The following is a 22,024-nucleotide window of genomic DNA, read 5'->3' on the forward strand; positions in this document are numbered from 1 at the left end:
ACATCTACTTATTGCTTAACATCACATGGAGAAATAAGAAAAAAAAATCCATTCTCTTCTCAAACCAAGAAATTTAATAAGTCTCTTGGCAAATTAATTTCACCTCAGTAAGAAGAATTTGATCATCTTAGATTCAATTCAATGAAACAATTGTGAAATCCCTTTGGCTTTAAAGTGCAGAGAATCCCAGGAACAATACCCTTGATTCAATTCCACACTGTAAGCTGGGCAGTTTAGAAGAATGGCCTGGGTTTTTCTCCAAGCCCTAATGAAAGTTAATGATCAAGAACTGGGCTACATGCTTTTTTTTAATGGTTGCTTATTATGAGCTATTTAACTTTTACAGCTTTATTAAATGTTTTATGGAAAGGTTTATTTCATGTTTTATTACAGCTTTGTAGGATGGCCATGTTTGGTTAAGAAGAATGACAGATGAGCACAGATGTTTTGCAAATATTGCTGGTAAGCATTTTCTGGGTAAAGTCATTGTTCATTTTGACATTTTGTGGGGGCTGGGTGGGAGTGCTCTCTTTAATGAAGCCCAGTAGAGCTGGGTGAGATGATGGGAGGGGAGTAGAAAGTGGAAGGAGCATTCCCCACATTTTGATTTTTTAGACTTAAAAAATTAATTAAAATATGTTATAGAAGTCCATTTTGGCTGACAGTGAACATTTGAGGTAAGAACAGCTCGCCTCACTCATAATACATCTAGCTGGTATTAAACATGCTTTATAAAATTAAAAATAATATTTTACAGTGTGTTTATTTCACTGTTACAATAAATTCAAGAGGTGGGTAAAAATAATAATAATTACCATTACCAGGTGTTCTAAGCCTTTTTCTAAGCACTTGACATTCAATATCTCATTTAGTCCTTATAATAAGATAGTAGATGAGTACTAATATTGACCCATTTTATAGATTTTATAAGACTTCTATAAGTATCCCAAGCATTTACCCAAAGTTAATTTATATCTCACTCTGTCACAGAGACTTAAAGTCCTAATAGTTTGATGTGTGGCTATTCAAATTATCAATCAATCTTTGAGACATCTCTTTCTTATTTTTCTGCAGACAACAAAAAATACAAAAACTGTTGAGGATACACATTCTAAGGCTATAGTCACACTGGCTGACATCTCCAAATTCTTGGTTGCCATTTGCCACCTTTGCTGGGAAGTATGGGCCATAAGTTGAAATTCTCCCTGCAAAGCAAGAATCTAGCTATTTGGAGGGTGCCTGGGTGGCTCAGTGGGGTAAGCCTCTGCCTTCAGCTCAGGTCATGATCTAGGGTCCTGGGGTCAAGGCCCACATCAGGCTCTCTCTGCTCAGCGGGGAACCTGCTTGCCCCTCTCTTTCCACCTGCCTCTCTGTCTACTTGTGACTTCTCTCTCTGTCATATAAATAAATAAAATATTATAAAAAAGAATATAGCTATTTGGAAATCAAAGTCTCATCCAAAGAATTCCTAAATACTTGCTTAATTTTTAATCAAAAGCCCAAATTTTGTTTTTCCCCTCCAAATTTTGTTGATGTTGCAATTAATTCAGCTGAAGTGCTATTTCTTTGTAAAAGCATCTCACATCTACTCTTTAGACAATTTGGCTTTGCGCAACATCTCATGTGTTTAGAGTATAACACATTTAACCTATCATTAATTGAAAGCCTATTTTGTCTCATAGAATGTGATGGGTACTTTACATATGTTGGCACACTTAATTGTCACCACAACACTAAGTAGTGAGTATTATCATCTTTTTACACATGAGAAAACTGATATTCAGAGAACTTATGAAGCAGATATGGGTTTCAAACTTAGGTCTCTGTCTCCAGGACTCAATTGCTTTTCCTGTACTCCATGTGGACTTTCTGACAGTGAAAGAAGGACATGCTTCAGGATGTCCAAGGTAAGCTCATTGGGGAAGTTTTCCAAAGTGTTGTGACATTGTAGTCAGGAAGATATTTGCAGATAAGTGCCTTAGATTGGGACTATAAAATAAAAAGTCTTTTGTTTTATTAATAGGGAAATCTCCCATTTTACATTCTGATTGTACTACATTCTTCTCCCTACTTTGCAAATCCTCCCTCTTTTGCTCAAGCAACAGTCTCAGTCCCTAGGGCGAAGTCCAAAGAATTTACTAGGCACATTTAGGGCCTGAAAGTTGATTGGACTCTTGAAACTTGGCATTTGTGTGTGAGTGCATGTGTATAAGTGCATTTAGTTACATGGATGTGGGGTAGGGCATGAGCACTAGGAGACATTATCTCCTAGGGATATGTGTACGTCCTATGTGTCCATATGTGTCTTTCTAGGTAGTGTAAAATCAAAAGGTGTGTGTGTGTGTGTTTATGTGTATGTGCATGTTGTATGTGTGTATAAATAAAGTCTGTGTGTATAAGGGCTGATTATGCAGCCATGTGCATATTCAATAATGGTTTGTGTGTGTAATTACAGAAATGAACATGTAAATTAGAACTCAGGTAGCAGGGAAGAAATATCCACATCCAGGGTTTCAAGTTCAATTGAGGAAAATGTATGGATTTATGCAATTCAAAATATATATACAATGGAGTATTACTGAGCCATCAAAAAGAATGCATCGGCCACATGTGGCCTCTCAACATCGGCCACAGCAGCCTCTTTCAAGATATGTCTCCAAAGGCAAAGGAAACAAAAGCAAAATAAACTTTTGGGACATCATCAAGATCAAAAGCTTCTGCATAGCAAAGGAAACAGTCAATAAAACAAAGAGGCAACCCATGGAATGGAAGAAGATATTTGCAAATGACACTACAGACAAAGGGCTGATATACAAGATCTATAAAGAACTCCTCAAACTCAACACACATGAAACAGATAATCATGTCAAAAAATGTACAGAAGACATGAACAGACACTTCTTCAAAGAAGACATACAAATGGCTAACAGAAACATGAAAAAATGTACATCATCATTAGCCATCAGGGAGATTCAAATCAAAACCACATTGAGATACTACCTTAGACCATTTAGAATAGCCAAAATCAACAAGATAGTAAACAAGAAGTATCGGAGAGGATGTGGTGGGAATGCAAGTTGGTACAGCCACTTTGGAGAACAGTGTGGAGATTCCTTAAGAAATTAAAAATAGAGCTTCCCTATGATCCTGCAATTTGGGTTAAATACCCAGTAGTAGGGTATTTACCTCAAAGATACAGATGTAGTGAAAAGAAGGGCCATCTATACCCCAAAGTTCATAGCAGCAATGACCACAGTCACCAAACTGTGGAAAGAACCAAGATGCCCTTCAACATATGAATGGATAAAGAAGATATGGTCCATATATACAATTGAGTATTATGCCTCCATCAGAAAATATGAATACCCAACTTTTGTATCAACATGGACAGGACTGAAGGAAATTATGCTGAGTGAAATAAGTCAAGCAGAGAGAGCCAATTATCATATGGTTTTACTTACTTGTGGAGCGCAGAGGACATTGAGAGATGGAGAGAAGAAGTCAGTGAGTTGGGGGAAATCACAGGGGGAGACAAACCATGAAAGACTGTGGACTCTGAGAAAAAAACTGAGGGTGTTGGAAGGGGGTTGAGAGATGAGGTGAGCCTGATGGTGGGTATTATGGAGGGCACATATTGCATGGAGCACTGGGTGTGGTGCATAAACAATGAATTTTGGAACAATAAAATAAAATAAATTTTTTTAAGGTCAAGAAACTAAATTGAAACAAACAAAAACAAAACAAAACAAATAAAAAAGAATGAAATCTTGCCATTTGCAATGATGTGGATGGAGTTAGATGGTATTATGCTAAGCGAAATGTCAGTCAGAGAAAGACAAACACCATATGATTTTATTCATATGTGGAATTTAAGAAACAAAACAGATGAACACAGGGGAAGGGAAGGAAAAATAAGATGAAAACAGTGAGGGAGGTTAAAACATAAAAACTTTTAACTATAGGAAACAAACTGAGGGTTGCTGGAGGGGAGGTGGGTGGGAGGTGGGGTAATTGGGTGATGGACATTAAGGAGGGCACCTGATGGAATGAGCACTGAATGTTATATGCAAGTGATGAAACCACTAAATTCTACCCCTGAGACTAATAATACATTATATGTTAATTAATTTGAATTTGAATAAAAAATTAAAACAAATCTGCTAAGAGATGGCCTATTTAAATTTACCCTAGACTAATGATATAGGAAGGAGAAGTGTGTCACATACACATCAAGCTACTCTGAATAAAGCATAACTAGGGATATGACATTCATTTTGGTTAGTTCCTGAGGAATCAGTACAAAAGGAATTGAATCATAGGGCATTACTTACACTTTCCCCTAAGCTAATTATTTTTGTCTTTCCTGATTTTTCAGAGTGGGGTAACTCTCTAGTAACTGTGGTTACTAGAGAAAGGTCACTAGTAACCTTTCAAATATATCAAGATATTGGTTAACAAGGGTGAGAACAAACAATTAGGAATTTGGCTTGTAACCTACCAACTTTTTAATAACCTGGGAAAGTCATCTAGTCTTAGTGTACTTTAGACTTCTTACCACTAAATAAGTACTACAGTATTTGTCCAATCTAATTTGCAGGGCTATTTTCTGTAACCAATGAAATAATATGAACACTTCTGAATAACGTAAATATTGTAAAGTAAATAATTGTTATTGATTTGGTTGTTGTTTTGGAACCAGTTATTGAATGTACTTGTTGCTTAGGTTTCTCTGCTAAATGAAATGAGCCCCTAAAAGAATAAGAATATGAATAGAAGGAGAAGGAGAAGGAAGAGGAGAAGGAGGAGGGGTAAGGGAAGGAGGAGAAAGAAATGAGGGCCTGATGTAAACACAGGATGTGAATTTGAGCACTACTTTCATCACTTTTTGGGAGAATGGTTTTGGGGTATTTCATTTTACCTATTAAGCCTTAGAAGTGTCCACATTTGTTAAGTAAATTTATGAAACTCTAATTAACTCATTGGGTTAGTTTAAGGATTCCATGGGATGTGAAAGCACTTTGTAAACTTACAAATATCATTGACATGAATAGGGTATTAATGTTTACGTAGTACTCTACTAGCAAAGTTCACTTTATTTTGACAAAGGGAAGGTTCAAGAGCTTTCCCAATAAATAAATATTTTATTTACATCCCTATCTCTGAGTATATAATTAACAGCTGAATGAATTTCATGGACCCAGATGTGTTATTGCAAATTAGGATTAAAAATGAACCCTCCTATACTGTTAGTGGGAATGCAAGTTGGTGCAGCCACTCTGGAAAACAGCATGGAGGTTTCTCAAAAGGTTGAAAATAGAGCTACCTTATCACCCAGTAATTGCACTACTGGGTATTTATCCTAAAGATACAAATGTAGTGATCTGAAGGGGCATGTGAACCCGAATGTTTATGGTAGCAATGTGCACAATAGCCAAACTATGGAAAGGACCTAGATGTCCATCAACAGAAGAATGGGTAAAGAAGATGTGGCATTATATATACATATGTATATGTAATGGAATACTATGCAGGCATCAAAAGAAATGAAATCTTGCCATTTGCAATGATGTGGATGAAACTAGAAGGCATTATGCCTAGGGAAATAAGTCAGTTGAAGAAAGACATCTATCATATGCTCTTCCTGATATGAGGAAGTGGAGATACAACATGGGGGTTTTGGGGGGTAGGAAAAGAATAAATGAAACAAGATGGGATCAGGAGGGAGACAAACCATAAGAGACTCTTAATCTCACAAAACAGAGGGTTGCTGGGGGGAGGAGGGGAAGGAGAGGGTGGTAGGGTTATGGACATTGGGGAAGGTACGTGCTCTGGTGAGTGCTGTGAAGTGTGTAAACCTGGCAATTCACAGACCTGTACCCCTAGGGCTAATAATATATTGTGTGTTAATTAAAAACAAAAACACAAAAAAACAAAACCTCTCTAGCTACTCAAGCTTCTTGAAAGTTAGTTGATCATGTAACAGTGAGCAGTTGGCTAGTCAATTGTTTAATATTTAACTAATGAGTTTGTGGAACATATATAAAATGGAATATTACTCAGCCATCAGAAAGGATGAATGCCTATCATTTATATTGACATGGATATAACTGGAGGATATTATGCCAAGTGAAATAAGACAAGCAGAGAAAGACAATCATCCTATGGTTTCCTCATATGTGGAGCATAAAGAACAGCATGGAGGACCATAGGGGAAGAAAGAGAGAAATGAAGGGGAAAAAATAAAAGAGGGAGAAAAACTGAGATTTTTTTCTCCAACTGAGGATTTCAGAGGAGATGGGAGTGGGGGGATGGGGGGGCTGGGTGATGGGTATTAAGGAGGGAATACATTGTGATGAGCACTGAGTGTTGAACACAACCGATGAATCACTGAAAACTACATTCGAAATTTATGATATACTATATGTTGGCTGACTGAACATACAAAAATATATTAAAAATTTAGGTAATGATTTCGTGTTGTTTTATCAACTTAGGTATCTTTAGTTTTATATCTTCAAGCTTAATATCTAGACACTAATTGATTTGTTCATCAAACATTTATGGAGTTCTTACCTGGTTCCAACTAGAAGCTAGATATCCAAAGATAAGAAATACTTGATCCTTGTTTCCAAATAGCTTCAAGTCTAGTTAGGAAACAGACCAATAAAAACTAAAAACATGATTCCAAAAAGGTGCATTAGGTACATAAATGGAGGCATAGATGCAGGTGTTGTGGGGGAAGAGAGGATTTGCCCCAGATATTGGAGGTTATGATGGACCTGAGTCTGGAAGGAGCTATGAAAGTTTACCATGCAGAGAGGAGGAAGGGAGGAAAATCTGAGGCAGGGAAATGATAGAGGTAATACAGACATGGAATTGTGAGAATGAATTATATATAGTGGAATTGAAAATAGATTGTGAATGACACATTAGGATGCTTATGAGGGTATATTTAGAGCTTCTCTCCTAAGAGTATGAGAAGTTGGAGCCAATTTATTAAGGACTTGGAATTCCAAACTGAGAAACTAGAATTCTCTCTGCATTCAAGGACACGCTAAAGCACTACAGGCATGCAGGAAAATGCTATAATCAAATTTGCATTTTAGGAAGAGTCAAAATCAAACTTTTATTGAATATCTACTATAAATTCTGTGTGAAGCTGTGGCAGACTAAAGGTAAATTATCTTGAGGATTCTGATCTTCTGGAACTTAGAGTGCAGAAGGAGACTATGGATTTTTCAGGCCTTGATTAATTTAGAGGATAAAGGCACCAGGGTGAAAAAGTTAAGTCCATTAGAGCAATAGCAGAAGATGGCCTGATAGATGAGAGTGTTTGGGCAAGAATTTGTTCACATCAATTTGTGTCCCCTCCCTACCCTACCCCAGGATATTTTGATAGAGGGACTCTTCCAAACCTTTATGAATGGGGACAAGTGCAAGTCACATACACTATTATTAGCAAACCTCAATTACAGTTCTCTCCTACTTTCAGGAGAAGAAAAGAGAAACCTCTGAGAAGTACGAAAGTATACTCTGTAAAAGAGAAATCCTCTATGCCTATGAAAATTTATGGCAGAAAAAAGGAACACATTTCTTTGTGTTGGATTAGAAGATAAAGATCATTATCTTCAAAAATTAATTTTTAATGGGAAACAGAAAATTGTTTAATAGTAAGATGCAAATAGACAGGCTTTTTAAAGATAAGAGCAGAGAATAATGAGAAGAGAACATTCTGAAATGAAAATATAGCAAGATGAAATGTGAAAACAATAAGTTGAGCAGAAAAGAGAACTGGGTGAGATGAGGAAGATGCAGTAACAAATTTAGTTAATCAACCTGCTTATTCCTTTTTTCTGAGTCAACTCTCCTACTCCCCATTCTCACACTGGGGAAAGGCACATACATGATTTGCCTTGTTCCCAGTTGATTAGATGAGAGATGGCACATGATCCAAACTTGGCTCCTCAGTTTTTTTCTTCTTGAAAATCAGAATAGGGACTCAGGAATGCTATGCAGGCTTAAAGGGTTTTGAAGGAGAAAAGTAGAACTACCGTGGAGGCCATTTTTCTTTTCTGTTCATAGAGAAATAGAGACCTGAATTGTAGAGAGGAATGAAGTAACAAGATGAACAAAGAAAAGCAGATACAAGAAACCACAGAGTCTGGAAGACCCAAAGAGAAAGTAGCTATCTTGGTTCCTGACCACTTTCCAGTTCCTCATTCCAGTCTCCCATGAGGCCTCACAAGACTTCCTGACTTTGGGTACTATGAATTACACTTGTATTATTTTAAAAACATTCCACTTTTGGCTTACCCTAATTTGAATGGGATACTATTATTTACAACCAAATAGTCCTTGACCAAAAAAGAGGGATTACAAGAATACTAAAAACAAAACAAAACAAAAAAAACAGTACTAGTGTAGACTTCTGTTTTGAAAGTCAGCTGGAGAACAGCTTCTGCTGCAGAATTCCTTGATTTCCCACAAAAATACATATAAATTAAAGGATTTAGAAACAAGTCACAAGAACACTGAAAATTTAGACTTGTAGTCAACTTAATTCTGGAATCAAGGGAATTGATTTTCAATACTTATTTAGCTTAACCTCTCAATGACATTTGTCCCTGCGGGCTATCCCCTCTTTTCTGAAGCATTTTCTTTCTTTGGCTTTCATAACTATATTCTTTTGATAGTTTTTATACCCCTTAAACTACATCTTTTCCCATTTTCCTTGTTCCTCCTTCTGTACTTGACCCTTTAATGGTTTCCTTAGTGCTGTTTCTTGGCATTCTTCTCTCACTCTACCTACGGTGGTCACACTCATGGTTTCTGTCTGTATGACAATGACTTTGGAATCAGTTCAGTTCATAACCCCAAAATATACAGACAGCTTCCTACTAGAAATTTCCATTGGGATATTATGAGAGTAAATCATATGTAACCCAAACCAGTCTTTTCCTAGCCAAATCTGCCCCTCTTTCAATAAATACCACCTTCTCCCTCTTCCCATTCAAACTAGAAACTTGGGAACTATATAGAAATACTTCTTCTCCCTTCTTCTTAATAGTCAGTCACTCACTAGGTCCTGGTGTGAAGATGATAGAAAATAAACTAGGATGACTGTCCCCCATTGACATTTGATTTAATACTAGCAACCTCTAAACTTCTGCTTCCTTCCATGTTCTTGACTTGTAACACAATCCTGATAGGTTCACAGGCCCTGGCAAAATGAAAACCACACAAAGGGAGGCATATACTGAAATAAAGAACTGTAAAACAGTGGATGATATTTATAAATATAATATATAAAAATATATAATATTTATAAATATTTATAAATACTATGAGATCAGAGTGTTGGAGAACAAGGTGATGAGTGTAGGGAAAGCAGGACATTAAGTGAAATTGTGTCAGAACCTGAGGATTGGACTGGAATGAAGCATACTCACCTAACCTCACCTCTGTATACCATACCACCACCATCACCCTCCATCCACAGTTGCATATCTGTAAAGGAAATTTTTCTATCATATGACAGAGTATAAATCCAATACAATCGACATACTATCTGTGGACAAACTCTGTCTGAAAACACTTTTCTATGTTTAAGAATGAATAAAGGTAGAAAAAAAGGAAAGAACTCATATGGGATTTATGTAAACAATACTGAAGAATGAGGGAAAGGGACAAGTATAGGAAGACTCAAAGGAAAGACCTATTTCTGAAAATGATCTTTTGCACTGTATTAAAGTATAGGCAAAGCTTCTGTAAAAAAAGATACTCCATAATATAAGGTATCTTTCTTTTCAAAGAAAATAGAATTTTATTCTTCTTTCATATAATGGTCTAGTGCTAGATGGTTAAGAATAGGAAGAATTGGAAAAGGCTCTAAGAGATACCTTCTATCTTGCTACGCTGTGGTTATTTAGAGCAATGCTACTCAAAGTGTAGTTCAAACCAGTGAGAAGTCTTTGGAGTCTATGAAGAGTCAACAGTGAGACAAATACAGAAGTTGACAGTGTTTATCTTCTCTTTTGCACTAACAATACTTATCACTGACCAGTAACAAGCAATTTTCAGTTTGTACCTGTCTATGCACCACAATTTGAAGAGCACTGACTTACTGGCATATCCCCCATGGTATGCTTAAAACCATGCTATATACAGAGAGATAAAAAAAAAAAAAAAATCCTTCAGGAAGAACAGGTGGCAATTGAATCAATATAAAATTGATAGACTAAAGTGAAATAAAGCAGAGTATGATAAAAAGTCAAAATGAGATTAGAAGAAGATGAAAAAAGAAACAATGAGCTAAAGAAGTTGTTGAAACTACAATTTAACAGTAACCTTAAAATCTACACTGGAGGCAGTGGAGAACATAATCAGTGCTGTACAAAACCCAGTAAATAGTGTAAGAGATAAATATGAGTTGTTCTCCTAGAATGCAGAAAAAAAAATCTCAAAGAAATTTAAAAATTTGAAAAGGAAAATGACTGATGTGGAAGCCAAAAATAGAGAACCTAAACCCAAATAAATTACTCCTCTGAAACAAAGAAAAAAAACACAAATAGAATCAAATTACTAATTAAGGATATAAGACAAAACAATTTTAACTGAGATGAGCTAAGGGATGTTTAAAGATTTAAAAGCTTACCCCATTCCAGGAGAAAATCAGTGAAAATGTAATTAAACTTATGTTCATCCAGATAAGATTTCTGGACTAGAAGGGTAAAGAAAAGTCCATTGAAAATCCAGGCAGAAAAAGCCATAATGGAGGGAAATCTAGGTTTATTCTTCTTAATAACAATAAATTCTATGGGTACAAAAGTTTGAGGAAGGAGAAAGTCCCACAACTATTAGTCAAGACTTTTATATCTAACCAAATTATCTTACTCTTTCTTAGGTAAAGTACTAAGATGTTATTGAATTAATTTGTTCTACACATACAGCCATGCTTGTTAAGTGTTAGACCCTTTGGATACAGTGGTAAACAAGATATAGATAGATGTAGATATAGATCTATACATATAGATAGATATCAAATTGGAAATATAAAATGAACAGTATTGTTATATTATAAATAATTTGGATTTAAAATTCAAGGTTGTATCAACAAAGATCATGGAATGAAGGAAATAAAGTAAATTAAAGGATGCAAGATACTTTCTCATTTCTAACAAACATAAAAATAACTATAGGTTAAAAATTCTTTTTAAAATATTATAAGTAGCAATTTATAGAATTAACAATAGGAAATTATTTTAAAATATTATTTTAAAATTTCTTTAAAATAATATAATAAAATAATATAAGATTACAGATCATATATGTTAACTTTAATTAAAAGCATTTATGGGAAAATTTGTTTTATTAAAAGAGTCTCAAACTATATTAAAATAATCTAATTATTTGCTTCTTCATAAAGAACATATATAACACACCTTGAAAGCTTGAAAGCAAAATTATTAGCAGTGATAGATGTTGAAAATTTAATGATAAATAAACAGACTGTAATATTAATTTCAAGGCAGAATTCAAGGATAACATCATGTATAATAAATAATTATTTTGACATACAATAAAGATAAAACTATCATGAACCCAATTCTGGAAAAATGAAATAAAAATATATTTAAATATTAAACCAATAGGAACCATATTTAAAAACAGGAAAATAATTTTTCTTGGCCCAAAAATCAGTCTATAGAAGAAAATGGATAATGGAGATCTCAGCACTAAGTTAAAACTGCTTTTGCAATACGCCACCTATAGACAGGAACCTAACCTAGAAAGCCACAAGTAATAGGGAAAATACTTTAAACCCAGGACACAGAGATGAGAATTCTGTTGCAGAAGTTGAACCCACAACCAAACATCACTGAATCTATGAGAAACATACACCTCAACAGGGAATAGCAAACCTAACAAATAGAAACACTCTCAGCTTAGGAAATAGAGTTAGTAAGCCAGTCAGAAAAGGACTTTAGATAAGCAAGATCTTCATAGAGATAAAGGAAGAAATCTTGAGATACAAACAGGGCTTATAAAATAGGAACAGGTTGATATATCAATATATCTGTATCTATGTTCATTTATAGCCATATCTCCTATTAGAGACCTGGGAGGAAGAATGTGTGTATGTATTTATATGCATGGGTGCTTCTGTGTACAAAATAAAATAAAAAGGTATAATAAATAACATGCTGGATAGAGCTAAAGAACAAACCAACAAGCCAAACTTCTTAACTGAGGAATTCTTTTCAAAACACAGTACAAAATAATAAAGAGGTAGGAAAGAGGAAGAATAAAGTTAAGAGAGTTGGAAACTGGACCCAAAAGTTCCAACCCTTACCTAATAGAAGTACCATAAAAACAGATTTAAAAAAAAAAAGATTAGTTAAAATGGAGGAGAGATAATATTTAAAGGGATTTTCAAGTAACAAACCCGAGAAAAAAATTACACATTACAGTGTTATAAGACTTTAGAAAGATGAAGGACAGAAAAACAATTTCTAACCGCCATGAGAGAAAAAGGTCAGATCACCTGCAAAGAAATGACTAAGAGATTAAAATAATTTTTCACCAATAACCGTGGAAACAAGAAAACAATTGAAAATACTTTCAAAATGTTTTAAAAAAATACTATTGAATCTGGAATTTGATATCTAAGCAAACTGTCATTCACTAATGTGTATAAAATAAAGATATTTTCAAGCAAGCAAGGCCAGATGAACTTTACTCAGGGCTCTCTTAACAAGAAGAGGAGAACTACTAAATAATACAGTCTATCAAGAAGAAAAATTAATCCAAAGGTATAGTACATAATACAAGAAACAATGGTAAACAAAGAAAATGGTCTCCATACTTACTTCATATGAAAAAAATCTATTTAAATATTATTAAATTGTAACTAAACTTACATATGAGACTTTAGAGGTAAGGAGAGTAGCTAAGAGAACATCTTGTCTTATTTGGAATGAGGAAAAATAAAAATGAAAATGCTGATTAATTCTATAATATTTAATAAAAATATATATTTGAAAGCTAAATAAGGGTAAACAATTGGTGAAGAAAGTGCATAAATTAAAGCAATAGAGAGAAAACAGAACAAAAATGTACTCAATCTAACCAATTGCTTAAGAGAGATAAAGCAGGTGAGGAAGTGGTGTTGCAACATGGGGGCTTAAGTGGGTACGAGAAGAATAAATGAAAGAAGATGGGATTGGGAGGGAGACAAACCATAAGTGACTCTTAATCTCACAAAACAAACTGAGGGTTGCTGGGGGGAGGGGGTTTGGGAGAAGGGGGTGGTATTATGGACATTGGGGAGGGTATGTGCTTTGGTGAGTGCTGTGAAGTGTGTAAACCTGGTGATTCACAGATCTGTACCCCTGGGGATAAAAATATATGTTTATAAAAAATAAAAAATTATATTAAAAAATAATAAAATAAAAAAAAGAGAGATAAAGCAATGACATGGTAAGGGAAAAACATAAAATGTAAAAATATATGTAATAAAGTATGAAGTAGTTTGAATTACACATTTAATAAGATTGATCTAATACCAAGAAAAGGGCTCTGAATTAAACAAATAGAAATAACACAGCCTTTAGTCAAACAGACGGAACAGGTGCAGAAGTTGATTATATACTATGCCACAGGGAAAGACTTGTCAAAGCTGATATTGCATAAGCCTTGTTCATGGACTGCAGTAAAATAAAAATAAAAGTTTATGACAAAAGTAGAGCTTTCCAAAAGACCAAATATCAGAAAATTAAAACAAAACAAATAAAACACATCAATTTAATTCATGAGTCTAATGAAAATAAGTATTTAGAATAGAAATAAAATAAAATCTATCAGGTATTAACCAATGTGGTATATAGAGAGAAATTTATATCCTTAAGTGGCTTATTATAAAACAAAAGGCTTAAAAATAAACTATTTTTTTCCATCCAGAAAGCTAGGAAAAACCCAGAGAAAGTAGAAGGGAGGAAATGAAGACAAAGGCAAAATTTAATAAATTAGAAAAATGCACAAATATCAAAAGTAGAGTTGCTTAACAAAACTAAAAGCTAGTTCTTTGAAAATGTTTGTAAAATAAACACTACCCTGGGAAAAATCTATTAAAAAAAGAAAGAGCACAAATAAATGGAATCTGAATGAAAATAGAGACATAAAATGCTTTAAATATTAAAATATAGTATGAAAACAATAAGAACAATTTTGTACCAAGGAATTTGAAACATAAATAAGCAGAATGTTTTAAGGAAAATATTAATTATAAAAATGAGCTCAAAAACATAGGCCAATAAACATTAAAAAAAAAAAAAAAAAAAAAAAAAAAAAAAAAAAAAAAAAAAAGGAAACAGAAGCCAAAGACATTTCCTAAGAAAAGGCACCAGACCCAGATAACTTCATGGGTGAGTTCCAGAAAATCTTCAAAGAATAGATTATTCTCATCTAATGCTAACTGTTCCAAACAATATAAAAAGGTGGGAAACCAGCCAACATATATTGTAAGGCTAGCTTAACAATGATATCAAAACCAGACTATGTTCATATGTTAGATTTGGGGTATACTTGTATACTTTCTTTGGCGTGTGTGTATGTGTCTGTGTGTGTGTGTGTGTGTGTGTGTGTATGTGTGTGTGTATACATGCATGCATGCACATGTAGATTTTATTTATAGGTAGTGAATTACAGTTTTTGTTGTGAACATGAATGAGAACATTCTTCCTCTTATTTGATCTAATTGGCTATCTCTGCTTCAAATAAAATGCTAACTATTGAAAATAATTCTGAAATTAGCATAACCTAATAGAGTTTGATAGAAAGGGACATTTTGGCCTTAAAGGGATGTATTTAGTTTTATGCTGGATTTCAATAGTTGTCTCATAACTTCAAGGTATAATAATTTGTCTAGCGTAGACATATACTCTGATATATGTGTATTTTATTTGGAAAGAAAAAACAAAGAAATGAGAAAACAGTCTCTAAAGTCCCAACCATCATACATCAAGATCCCCTTTCATCTTTCTACATGTTACAGATACTTCATCTATAAGCTATAGAGAACTATACAGATGTTAGTCATTACAAGAATGGTCACTCTTCTGTGACAGGATTGGGAAACAGTTCTATTTCCAATCCCAGGGAAATAAGTTTCTCTTCATAGTTCCTTTTCTCTCCAGTGCTTTGTGAGACCATTGCTGGAAAAATAACTAATAACTTGAGTTGCCACATTTACTGTTCATGAGTTAGCAGGAGACGAAGTGGTTCTGGCCAGAGGCACACAGATTCTCTGAATTACCATCACCTTTTCTTGCCATATACTGTCATCCACTTTCCTATAGGCCCAGTGTTATAAATGGTGAAGTAGCACCAAATATACATGTAGAGCAGCGAAAAGAACATGTAGACTCAGTTCTAATTCAAATCTTGACTCTACTGCTTTCTAGTTGAGTGACATTAGGCAGGGTATTTAATTTCTCTGTACCTCAAACTTCCAATTTGTAAGATGCATCTATTAAACATCCCGGGGTTACTAAGGAGAATATAGTATATAATACATACAAAATTATCTAGCACAAATTTTCTTATGTATAGCCAAGTATCCCATATACATTAGCTCCCTTACACTTAATTTATAAGAAACTTAGATCTAGATCACTTGATAAATGTCTTTTTGAAAAACTGGTTTGAATTTTAACCTATTTACAAGGGAGTTTTAGAATCATAACAAGAAGTTTCCTGTAAAGTGCTGAGCATCATGACTAATTTGAATTAGCCTTTTGAATAGGAGCTGATCTTCATCTGGTACCTGTTGTACAGCAGAAATCAGATATTTGAAGAATGAATCTGACATTTATGTTTATGTGATTATTAATAAAATTAACATGAGGCAGTACTTCCTAGTTTACAAAGCTCATTCACTATCACAGTTTTATTTGTTCACCAAACCCTAGGGAGTAAAGTCAGAACAATATCATCATTCCTATTTCACAATTGAGGAAACAAGACTCAGAAGTTTTCAGTGACTGTCTTAAGGTCATAGTTAGAACTTAGAACAGGGGCTTTGCTGACTCTCTTTGCAAAATTCAGTTACTTTTCCCATGGTATCTTATGCTTTGGAAGAAGTGTGAACTAAAAGGGGTAAGAATAAGAAAGTCGTTTGACAGTAATTTGGCAATGTCCTTCAAATTTGAAAATGTGCTAACCCAGCAGCTCTATCTAGGTATATACCCTAGTGAATCTCTCTAGAGGTACATAAGGACACGTGAACAAGAATGCTTACTGGAGGGGTGCCTGGGTAGCTCAGTGGGTTAAAGCCTCTGCCTTCGGCTCGGGTCATGATCCCAGAGTCCTGGGATCGAGCCCCACATCGGGCTCTCTGCTCTATGGGAAGCCTGCTTCTGTCTCTCTGCCTGCCTCTCTGCCTATTTGTGATCTCTCTCAAGTAAATAATTTTTTAAAAGAATGCTTATTGAAGCATTGTTTGATAATATTAAAAATTGGAAACAATTTAATGCTCATCTGTAGGAGAAACAAATAAGCTATTTTTTGGTAAGATGAAATGTTATACAACAGTTAAAACAGTAAGTTAGCCCTCAAAAATGTGATATTGAGTAAAAACAAAATTTTAGAATGATACATGTATCCTGAAATCCAGAGTCTTTCATGGTTTGTCTTCCTCTCTGATTTCTTCCCATTCGGTTTTCCCTTCCTTCCCCTGTGGTCCTCTGTACACATAATAAAAGAAAAAAGAAAAACAAAATAAAAACAAATGAACTTTAAAAATAAAATAAATTAATGATAATTGACTCCCTCTGCTTGACTTATTTCAATCAGCATAATATCTTCCAGTCCCGTCTGTGTTGCTACAAAAGTTGGGTATTCATCCTTTCTGATGGAGGCATAATACTCCATAGTGTATATGGACCACATCTTCCTTATCCATTCATCCGTTGAAGGGCTTCTTGGTTCTTTCCACAGTTTGGCGACCGTGGCCATTGCTGCTATAAACATTGGGGTGCAGATGGCCCTTCTTTTCATGACATCTTTATCATATGGTTTCACTTATTTGTGGAGCATAACAAATAGCATGGAGGACATGGGGAGTTAGAGAGGAGAAGGGAGTTGGGGGAAATTGGAAGGGGAGGTGAATCATGAGAGACTATGGACTCTGAAAAACAATCTGAGGGGTTTGAAGTGGCCAGGGGGTGGAAGATTGGGGTACCAGGTGGTGGGTATTATAGACGGCACGGATTGCATGGAACACTGGGTGTGGTGAAAAAATAATGAATACTGTTATGCTGAAAATAAATTAATTTTAAAAAATAAATAAATTAATGAAAAAATGATACATATCACATGCTAGCATTTATGTAACTTTTTAAAAAGTGAGATAATACTATTTATCTAGATACCACAGACTATCTAGATATATATTTATGCTACATACAATTCATCTAGCTAATATGTAGAACATATATGCTGTTATAAAATAGAAAAATGTGAACTATAACGCTACAAAGCAATTTCAGTATAATATTTGCTTCTAGGAGAGAAGGTGGAGATGAAAGAAAGCAAAGGGGACTTTTATTTTATCTGTAGTGTTCCTTTTCTTTCATGTAAAAATTAAAAAACCATGATAAAATCCTAGCATTTGTTAATTTATTGTACTGGGTACCCAGATGTGTTTGTTTTATTATTTTCTCTTTTTATATATTATTTAAGCTTTTCAAAATTAAGAGAAAAAATATTCATTTAGAATGGAGCAGTACAACATAGTGATTAAGAGCACGAGCTTCAAAAAGACCAGGTTTGAATCCCAGTTCTGCCCATTTCAACATTGTTAAAGTGGAACAGGTCTCCATAACTCAACACTTCACAGTGCGTTTAATATGCATATGTGTACTGTGAGCCATTAAAATGGGTATATTTAAAAAAATAAAATAAAATGAGTATATAGCATTTAGTATTTCACAAATTTATTTCATCATAAAATCAGAGTTTCTTAGAACCCAGCCTGATAGAATAGATCCTGTCTTATAGATATTCAGTATTTAAGTATTAACTTAAATGATCAGTTGTCTTCAATCTGAAAAGGTTATCCCTTCATCTCCTTCCTATTTAATCTGTCTGTGTGTCTTTTCTATTCCCGCCATCCCTAAGGAAATAGGCTCTTTCAAGACAGCAAGTTTCATTTGATGTGGAAAATTTAAAAAGATTTTGTAAGATCCTTTTAGAAAATGTATTTTTCAGTGTCATTTGTTATTTCTACTTTAGGCAATATCTGTTAGATATCTGGTCACAGCATTAAATCCAATTTCCTCTCAGTTACTCAGATATCCATTTTCATTTATTTTGTTCAGTGTTCATGCTTTATAACAAAGAGCACTAGGATCTTCCAGGCTTAAGTTCCCTGAAGAGTATCATTTTTTTTTTTTAGTTGTGTTGTGTTAGTCACCATACAGTACATCATTAGTTTTTGATGTAGTGTCCTGATTCATCATTTGCATGTAACACCCAGTGGTCCATGCAATCAGTGCCCTCTTTAATACCCATTACCAGGCTCACCCATCTCCCGACTCCCCTCCCTTCTAAAACGCTCCTTTTTTGGGACGCCTGGGTGGCTCAGTTGGTTGGACGACTGCCTTCGGCTCGGGTCATGATCCCGGAGTCCCGGGATCGAGTCCCACATCGGTCTCCCAGCTCCACGGGGAGTCTGCTTCTCTCTCTGACCTTCTCCTCGCTCATGTTCTCTCTCACTGTCTCTCTCTCAAATAAATAAATAAAATCTTTAAAACGCTCCTTTTTTGTTTTGTTTTCTGGAGTCCATAGTCTCTCATGGTTCATCTCCCACCTCAATTTCTCCCCCTTCGTTTTTCTCTTCTCCTAATCTTCTCCACATTATTGCTTATGTTCTGCAAATAAGTGAAATTTGATTTTCTCTGTTTGACTTATTTCACTTAGCATAATCTCCTCCAGTCCCATCCAAGTTGATGCAAAAGTTGGGTAGTCATCCTTTCTGATGGCTGAGTAATATTTCATTGTCTATATGGACCACATCTTCTTTATCCATTTGTCTCTTGAGGGGCATCTTGGCTCTTTCCACAGTTTGGCTATTGTGAACATTGTTGCTATGAACTTTTGGGTGCATGTGGCCCTTCTTTTCACTACCTATGTATCTTTGGGGTAAATACCCAGTAGTGCAATTGTTAGGTCATAGGGTAATTCTATTTTATTTTTAAGATTTTATTTATTTGACAGAGACCACAAGTAGGCAGAGAGGCAGGCAGAGAGAGGGGGAAGCAGGCTCCCTGCTGAGCAGAGAGCCCAATGTGGGGCTGGATCCCAGGACCCTGGGATCATGACCCGAGCCGAAGGCAGAGGTTTTAACTCACTGAGCCACCCAGGCACCCCGGGTAACTCTATTTTTGATTATCAAAAGCATTATTTTAAAATGCTGGAAGAGACAATCCTAAAATTTGTGTGGAACCAGAAATGACCCAAGTTACCAAGAAAATGTTGAAAAAGAAAAACAAAGCTGGGGGCATCACGTTGCCAGCATGGTACTGGCATCATGTGCCAGCAGGTTACTGGCACAAAAACAGACATAGACCAATGGAACAGAGTAGAGAGCCCATAAATGGACTCTCAACTTTATGGTCAAATAATCTTCAACAAAGCAGAAGATAATATTCAATGGAAATAAGACAATCTTTTCAATAAGTGGTGCTGGGAAAATTGGACAGCTATATACAGAAGAATAAAACTTGACCATTATCTTACACCATACACTAAGATAAACTCTAAATGGATGAATGACCTCAATGTGAGACAGGAATCCATCAAAATCCTAGAGGAGAATGTAGGCTGTAATCTCTTCAACATCGGCCACAGCAACTTCTTTCAAGACACATCTCTAAAGACAAGGGAAACAAAAGTGAAAATGAACTTTTGAGACTTCATCAAGATCAAAAGCTTCTGCACAGTAAAGAAAACAGTCAACAAAACAAAGAGGCAACCCACAGAATGGGAGAAGATATTTGCAAATGACACTACATACAAAGGGCTGATATCCAAGATCTATAAAGAACTTCTCAAGCTCAACATGCAAAAAACAGATAATCAAGTAAAAAAGTGGGCAGAAAACATGAGCAGACACTTCTCCAAAGGAGACATAGAAATAGCTAACAGACACATGGAAAAGTGTTCATCATCATTAGCCTTCAGGGAAATTCAAATCAAAACCACATTGAAATACCTTACAGCAGTTAGAATGGCAAAAATTGACAAGGCAAGAAACAACAAATGTTGGAGAAATTTTGGATAAAGGGGAACCCTCTTACATTGTTGGTGGGAAGGCAAATTGGTGCAACCATTTTGGAAAACAGTGTGGAGGTTCCTCCTGAAGACTATCTTAAGTTATGGTCTCCACCATACCCATAGGTGGGCTTGCCAATTATTTTTCAGTAATTCCCCTAAGAGACACCTCAGAAGGTGTCACACATGCCACACACATAATATAATCTTGTTCTTGTACTGTCCACTAATTAAATCCTATAGCCAATGTCCCAAAATGGGATTTGATATCAGTGAACTTGTTTCATTTTACTCAGGGCTTACAGATTTTTGTTGTAATGCTGGTTTTAGCCTTGTTTGTAATCCTCAACATGACTTTGGAGCCATAGCCTGCACATTGAGAATTAAGGGTTCTATTTCAGGTTCTGCCTCTGGCCATGGTCTTCATTTGAACTTGGGTAAATCCAGATCTCCTGGAGAGCAAGCTGTCCAGACAGAGAACCATTAGCTATGGTTTACCTTGGGTTTGAAATGTTTCCCCCCAGTGATTTATGTCTTTGACGTGGTATCATTTTAATAACCCCAAATAAAGACTCAGTTAATTCCCTTGGCCTCTTCAAAATCACCAGAGCTTCTTACTCCATATATTCAGGTTTTGCAAAATTCCCTGGAATGTATCCCCTTATATGTAATAAAGCAGGCTCTGCTTTGTCGATTAGCTTGGTGATCATTTGGGCCTCTTTTGGGATTTCAGAGCTTACACTCTCATAGTTAAATATGCCAAAGCTAACATATAGAAAATATGAATCAGCTCTTTAGAACAGAGAGGGTCCCTGAACTCACTTCTTAGAAGTTCAGCTCTGAGCTCTGCATCTTTCCATAATGAGCTATTCATTGTTTATGCACCTCACCCACTACTCCATGCAATACATGTCCTCCATAATACCCACCACCAGGCTCACGGAATCTCCCACCCCTTTACCCTCCAAAACTCTCAGTTTGTTTCTCAGAGTCCACAGTCTCTCATGGTTCATCTCCCCCTCTGATTTCCCCCAACTCACTTCTCCTCTCCATCTCCCAATGTCCTCTGTGTTATTCCTTATGCTCCACAAGTAAGTGAAATCACATGATAATTGACTGTCTCTGCTTGACTTATATCACTCAGCATAATCTCCTCCAGTTCCATCCATGTTGATACAAAAGTTGGGTATTCATCCTTTCTGATGGAGGCATAATACTTCATTGTATATATGGACCATATCTTCTTTATCCATTCATCTGTTGAAGGGCATCTTGGCTCTTCCCACAATTGTGGACATTGCTGTTATGAACATTGGGGTACATATGGTCATTCCTTTCACTACATCTGTATCTTTGGGGTAAATACCCAGTAGTGCAGTTGCTGGGTCATAGGGTAGCTCTATTTTTAATTTTTTTTTTTTTTTGAGGAATCTCTATAGTGTTTTCCAAAGTGGCTGTACCAACTTGCATTCCCACCAAGAGTGTAAGAGGGTTTCCCTTTCTCCACATCCTCTCCAGCATTTGTTGTTTCTTGCCTTGTTAATTTTTGTCATTCTAACTGGTGTAAGGTAGTATCTCAATATGGTTTTGATATGATATTTGTGCAAAGGAAACTATGATGCTACTGAGTGTCCGATCTTCCCTATACACTCTAAATGACAAAAAGTTAGTGTAATCCTTAATAAGCTTCCAA

At 35.4% G+C, this 22,024-nt stretch overlaps 1 long non-coding RNA gene across 1 annotated transcript in view; it reads left to right on the forward strand.

The window, feature by feature from the left end:
- The first annotated feature begins 391 nt into the window (after nt 1-391).
- Nucleotides 392-22,024, forward strand: part of LOC131838006 (uncharacterized) — a 36,537-nt gene continuing 14,904 nt past the window's right edge. The window contains exons 1-2 of the long non-coding RNA XR_009356406.1: nt 392-462; nt 1,834-1,907. This is a non-coding gene — a long non-coding RNA (uncharacterized LOC131838006). The remainder of the gene's footprint in view (nt 463-1,833; nt 1,908-22,024) is intronic.

Source organism: Mustela lutreola, chromosome 8 (assembly GCF_030435805.1).
Source record: "Mustela lutreola isolate mMusLut2 chromosome 8, mMusLut2.pri, whole genome shotgun sequence".
Taxonomy (NCBI): Eukaryota; Metazoa; Chordata; class Mammalia; order Carnivora; family Mustelidae; genus Mustela; species Mustela lutreola.